At 38.2% G+C, this 6,654-nt stretch overlaps 1 pseudogene; it reads right to left on the minus strand.

Moving 5' to 3' along the window:
- Positions 1-2,144: 2,144 nt before the first annotated feature.
- The window catches only part of LOC145501548 (uncharacterized), an 8,393-nt pseudogene continuing 3,883 nt past the window's right edge, over positions 2,145-6,654 (minus strand).

The following is a 6,654-nucleotide window of genomic DNA, read 5'->3' on the forward strand; positions in this document are numbered from 1 at the left end:
CCAGCGTGACTTTGCTTACCTGGCTGGCTTTCAAGCAATATAATTCATGGACCCACCCTTTCTGAAAACAATCAACATCTTTGTATGTGAGATGAATGTATAAGGTGCGATTCTTGCCAAAACTTTCTTTGCAAAACACCGCATTCTGTCATGAAGAGCGAGTAATGTTGCATTTCTTGTCCCCAGTTTCCATGGTCTAAGCATGGAATGCCTCGGACCATGACTCCCCTTTTGGCAACCAAAACGCTTGCATTTTAAGACTCGGGCTTTCCTACAGAAGCCCGAGTAACAAGTGGACAAAAGCTTTTTACCATAATTATTTACATTGTATCGGAAACTTCTGTGTGACTTTTTAATACATCTTCTCGAGAGAAATCATTTGTAACAACACCAAATGTAGAAAAGAAATTTTGAAGAAATATATGAAACACTTGAAAGTACTGGTGAAATTAAACTGATGACAAAATTTTACCTGTGTTTTACCTGACAATTTCTCTGAACTTTGAAATTTACTTTCTCAAGTTCCCATGAGAAAGTGTTTTTGGTATTATTTCAGACAACTCTAGCTTGGATCAAAGGCTCCCTGAGCCAGCTCATGGATGAATAGTTGATATTTGCCTCTGTGGCAAAACAAGTCTTTGTGCAAAAATATTTGTATGAAAATGCATATCACCTGTACATTCATTCTCTTGAAAATCAAGTCATGTTCATGTGAAATGTTTTGCACAAGCATTCGTCCTAAAAGTGGAAGTTAAGTCTGCATATGAGCCAAGTGGCCCATCAGGTCGACACTTATCCCGGTTTCTGTAGCATGAAGTGACTAGGAGTATTTCTACTACCCCCGGATAGGATGCTAGTCGATTGCAGGGTTACCCCGCAATATTAAATTTGCCAGTACTTATTTATACACCTGATGGAAAGAGGCACTGTGAGAGTTAAGTGTCTTGCTCAAGACCACAATACAATGTTCCCAGCCAGGGCTCGAGGCCAGACTGCTCGAAATAGAAAACAAATACAAAAATCAAATAAAGGTTGTTTACCCAGACTGCTTATCAATTTTAAAATGGATAATAATTAATTTTGATTGGAAATGGAACATTGATATCACATGATGTAGTGTCAAAGAATAACAACAGTCTGTTTCAAAATGAAATTAATAAATGAGAGTTCACCATATTTACCAGTCAGTCCAAAATTGACAATACAATTATAAATATGAGTCAGCAGTGCATTTTGGGTCAAGGTAAATTGGTTATGGTCCTTGTTCAGTTAATATTATGAAACAGCTGTGTAACAGTGATTACTATTGTGCAAAAATTACAATAGATGATTGTGAAATTTATTTTCGACAATCAACTTAAGAATGCCAGGACTGCCAAGAGTATTTTGCCCAATTTCAACTAATTATAGTGAGACATGGGTATTGGCAAAATCTTGTTTACTTTAAGCTGTCAGACATAAACAATTTGATTGTAGCTTGCGGGTAAACAGGAAATCTATAGAAAAAAATATTTTCTTCAATATTATAAGAATGATTTCGGACAGTTTTGTTTCAATCATGAAACTGAAGTGAAAGGAATGTATTTATTTACAATTTATAAGGTTTGTCCATGGAGAGGAGGAAGGGAAGTAACAAAGTTTTATGCAAGGAGGCTCTGCCCCAAGGTCAAAGACCTATCCATTTAACAGCGTTCTTGACAGGAAAGGCTTTCCTTTCATATACATGTAGCTTCTGGCCTGAAACCCCTTTCTTTTACATTGTATGTGTAGCCCAGGCTATCGACCAACTTCTCCAGCCGTCTCTTGGTACCATCCACTACTATTTTGTACGTAAGGCGAACAGGGACCGCATCTGGCCGTGACTGTGTGGGTTCTTCAAGCGATGGCACTTCTACTGCCTCAGGCAGCTGAACACGTGAGCGGTCTGGGGGAGAGTGGTAAAACAGAAGTGTCAGGACAAATTGAACTTAACTAAGTTTTTGTGTATAAGAAGTAATAATGAGAACTTGAATTTAACAATGCCCGTCAGCTGTTTGAGGATACAACAAAGAATTACAAAAACCACTAAGAACGAATTACGAAATGTTGTCCTTTTCAAGAACGCGGGTCAATAAGTATCTGAACCACCCTAATATTCTGGTACTTGTGCAATATAAGCCAATATAAGTTAATTGATCTTAATCGTCGCAAACATAGTAAATGAAAACACTCTTATACAAGAGAAATTGATACCTTGGATGTTTACATTAATTCAAAATTCAGACATGTGACTGAAAATATCTTGACTTAGATACTTCATGGAACAACAACTCACCTACACCAGAAGTTGCATTATCGGAGGCACCTGAGAATAGTGTGCTTCCACCGGGTGGAGGGCTGGCTGGCTCAGCTGACTCCTCAATGGCAGTAGGTACTGCATACACAATACTGGATACTGGTTCAGAAAACATTGTCACTTCCATGACAGTTCTAAGTGAGGCAGTGGAATCTGTTGATTGAAACGAATATATCATTAGAACAGCCTTGCGGAGACTAATTTAAACCTTAACTAAATTCTATCTGTCTATCTCGCTGAACTCCATATCCAGGCAAACATTTTTTGAATTGACCCTTTAATGATTAGTAGGGGCTGATTTCTCGCCAAATAGTTGATCCCAACTGTTTGCCTTACCTCGGGTCATTGACCGGTGATTGGTGCAACTGGTTTATAAAAGTTTTTGTTTGAGAGGCAGTTAGGCGCTTTGGTTTTGGCTGGTATATTAGCATTCGATCAATAGCCCCATCTCTGCATTCTTTCAGCCTTGTGTAGATGGGGTAAAACCGCTGGGGTTGGCTCAATCCAACGATAGAAACTCCAGGATTCTGAATGACCTGTGTGGAACACAATGATCATGGGAAACATCACAAACCTTAATTTAATCAAGTTTTACGACTAGCTGAGAAGCCCTCAATTTTTCGTTAGTGTGCACACATAAGTCTTAGCCTAATTATACTATGCTTTTACTTTCATTGTAATTCTTTTGTTCCTAAGTTGCAAATAATCTGTTTTGATTGCTTATTGATAATGCAACTTTTTGTCACGACGTACAAGATCATGCAATTATGAAGAAACGATAGAAGTCGAAGTTGATAATCTAGCTACTCTCTAGTCTACTTGAATCAATTTTGCCTTAAAAAATTGATGACTACATTTTGAGGAACAGAGAGACCCTATTTGGCAGGACTAGCTTATTATATATGTAGTATTAGCATATTAAACTGCATAATATTGCCATCTGTAGCTTCGTGCAACAGGTTAATGGCTCTTTCACTCCCCAAGCATAGAAAATTAGAAAGAAAAGTGAGGGGCTCGGTTCCATTTAGAGTGTAGAAATTTTATGGATAACTTTTTAACATCTTTAATTTATACCTGTCGTGCAGACTTGTCCCCTTTGGTGTAGACCCAAGACGCACCATCGTACAGCTGGATTACCCACTCTACATCCAGTTTGCACTTTTCTTAGACTCCCAGGATCTATTCAAAGAACTGTGACACCTCCTCTTTGCCAATAATGGCCTTGTTACCGGAACTAGTTTGCAGCTGTCAGAAAAGGCCAACTTCAGTAAATTTGTCAACAAAAATTGGATTTTTGGACTGCTCCTCTACGTGGAGACAAATGGGTTGAGAACACCCATCTTGGAATGCTGGTGACTTCCCAGACCCAGGAGGAGACAAGCAAATCACGAACAAGTTTAATTGTTCCTGCCGCATCCTGCAATCTACTTTAATGGTGCTTGGTCCCATAAGGCAAGCCACGGTTGGGAGAATACTTGCCAAAAGAATCTCCCTGGTTGTATTGTTGGCCTGAGCATAAACGTCCAGCCGATCCACTACAGGTTGAGGGGCAATCTTGTCCCAGGGTAAGGGTGTATCACATGCCAACTTTCTGACTTTTGATGCTACAAGGGAAATATCTCAAACCCTCCTTTGTTTGAGTGGATATGCATTCGCCATGGTTAATCTAGATAGGAAATTAAAATATGATTTCCAGGGTCAAAAAGAAGACTTTAATTTCGCCCTGTGAATGAATAGGCTTAATATCTGCTCGTGCTAGTTGTATGCGCGTTTGTTCCGACTTCAGTATAAAGCTTATGTAAGAAAATTCTCTACTTTGGTATCGAGTTAATTAAAAAAATGCTTAAGCATAACCAAAATGTGTTTTTGATAGTTTCTTATTGTTTCTGCTTGTCTGGAGAGTTTGCAAAAGTTTTTGGGAGGAGACTTTGACACGTTCGAGTAACTCATTTGCATAGTGCAGCGCATGCACTTCCAATTCAACAAATGACAATAAAAGAAAGATTTCTTTCATTACTTTTTGTGCTGAGATGTTCCAACAATTTTCACCAATGCCAAAAGGCTGCTAAGATCACGAGTGTTCCTTCAACAGTGAAATTTTACGCTGCAAAAGTAATAGACAAGGAGTTTTGATAACTCAACCAACAAAATCAAAAGCGTCACCGTAACTTTGTTGATTATTTCTGCTGTATTCACATGTTTTCAGCTAAGCTTTTAATGTGTTCTGAAAAATTGATGAACCTTGAACATATTTAAAAACTAGAGATATTGTGTGCGTTTGATTTACATTTTCACACGAAAGTCCAAGTTGTTGTGTTCGCTGACTGAACAAAACACGCATCGGCAGGTGCTCTTACTTCATCAACAACAGACAGATTACTGGATTAATAATATACAAACAAACTGAGCAGTATCTACAAACGTAAACTTATCGGGGGTTGATTAATCATCAAGCATTGCCTACAATTCAGACGAAACTTAACCGGCAATTTTTCATTTTTCACTTTTCGGTCACGATAGACTCTGGCGAAATCCCCGCAAACATGTGGCAAGAGGAGGGAAACTTTGAAGTCCGGAAATGATTCTATATCCAAATACGTCCAATTTGTTTTTTAACTTTGGTTTTGGAAAAGCTGTTTAAAAATTTCAGCATATGTGAAATTTAGAGAGGAGTAATGTGAAGCTCTTCTAAAAGAAACAGCGGAACACAACTTTGTCAGTGATATAAAGTTGGACGTACCTAAATTCTGCACTGTCTTCTAATTGGAGCAGTTTACGACAAAAACACTTAAGGTTACCATATACCTTTAAGGGTGTCTCGCATCCAAGTGATGTAGCATGTCCGGTTTACCTAAATCCCTATATCAAATTAAAGGTTATAGAGCTTGCTATCAAACAAAACCAAGAATTTTGAAATAAAATGAATTGTCGGATTTTTTACGACCTCTAAATGCGAGCATCCGAATCACCTTTTAAAGCTTCAAGTCAAAGCCAAATCGGTTTTTCGCTTATCTAATTTCTTCCCCAGTTTCCAGACCCAAAGCACTACTAAAACATGTCTGCGATTTACCATATTCAATTTCATTGAAAAGTTACAGAAGATTTTTGAAATAGGATGAAAAAAATATGGAGTGATCATAGAAAAATCACTCTCACAGAAAAAATATTGGGAAATAAAAAATTCCCATACATGTTTTTGTTGTTTATATGTCAAACTAGTGAAACAAATCTCCATTGACTTGTAGCTCTCAAAAATGACGAAAAAGAGTATTCAGACGCTCACATTTAGAGCACTTGAAAAAATCGACAGTTCATTTTATTTCACGATTCTTGGTATGGTTTGATAGCCAGCTCTATAAGCTTTAATTTGATATAGGGGTTTAGGTATCTACAGTTTAAATCGGACGCGCTACAGCCCTTGAACGCGAAACAGCTACAAAGGTGCTCCAAAGGTATATGGTAACCTTAAGCAAGCTTCTAACAGGTATAAACGTATTGAGTTGTTGGCCAGAAACATCAAAATTCTCTAGAATTTCGGACGCCAATTCCCCCCTGCTACATCCGCACAAATCCTCGTGCAAAAATCCTCTTACAAAAATACCAAAATTGTCCCATTTCAGAGAAATAGCACGCGCTTATGGTCTCCGTCCCCGATTATGGCTCCTGGTAGAACAGATACTTACCAAAGCCTGTCTCTTTATTTCTCCTCGAGAATCTCTCTTCACTGGATTGTCCACAGAACTGGGTGTGAATGTAAGTTTGAAAGGTCGATCTGCGAACATGAAAATCAATTGCTTTATAAGAAATTGGAAAACAAAACTTCCAGTGCTGAAAATCTCACTGATTGTAAATCACCAACTTACCGAGAATGACAGATGGTGTTGTAAATATGCTGATAAAAACTGGCTCAGGAAGACAATGGTTTTGGAAGCACTTGCTATGCTGATGCTCACATGCAACACAGTGAAAGGGAAAGATGATAATGCCAAGTGAATATATGATTGCCTTAAACAATAGGCGCCTTTGTTAGCCAAAGAACAGACTTCCCAGCGAGTGAAAAGTCAAATGAATGACTCATGGGGTGTCTGTTGGCAGGCAGATGTTGTTTTACTGAGATATTAGAACTTACTTACCAAGGTAAACAGTTTGCGAGTGTAAACGCCACCTGACACCTTGGTAAATTTTAGAATAGACAATAAAACTTTGACCAAATTAAAACTATTTGTTGGATATGTATCCACACGCAGCAGCATATTTCAATTCTCATGGTGACCAGATAGGGTGATGATCTAGTCATGAGAGGAAACAAAAAAAATGAA

Source organism: Orbicella franksi, chromosome 10, assembly GCF_964199315.1.
Source record: "Orbicella franksi chromosome 10, jaOrbFran1.1, whole genome shotgun sequence".
In the NCBI taxonomy this organism is placed as follows: domain Eukaryota; kingdom Metazoa; phylum Cnidaria; class Anthozoa; order Scleractinia; family Merulinidae; genus Orbicella; species Orbicella franksi.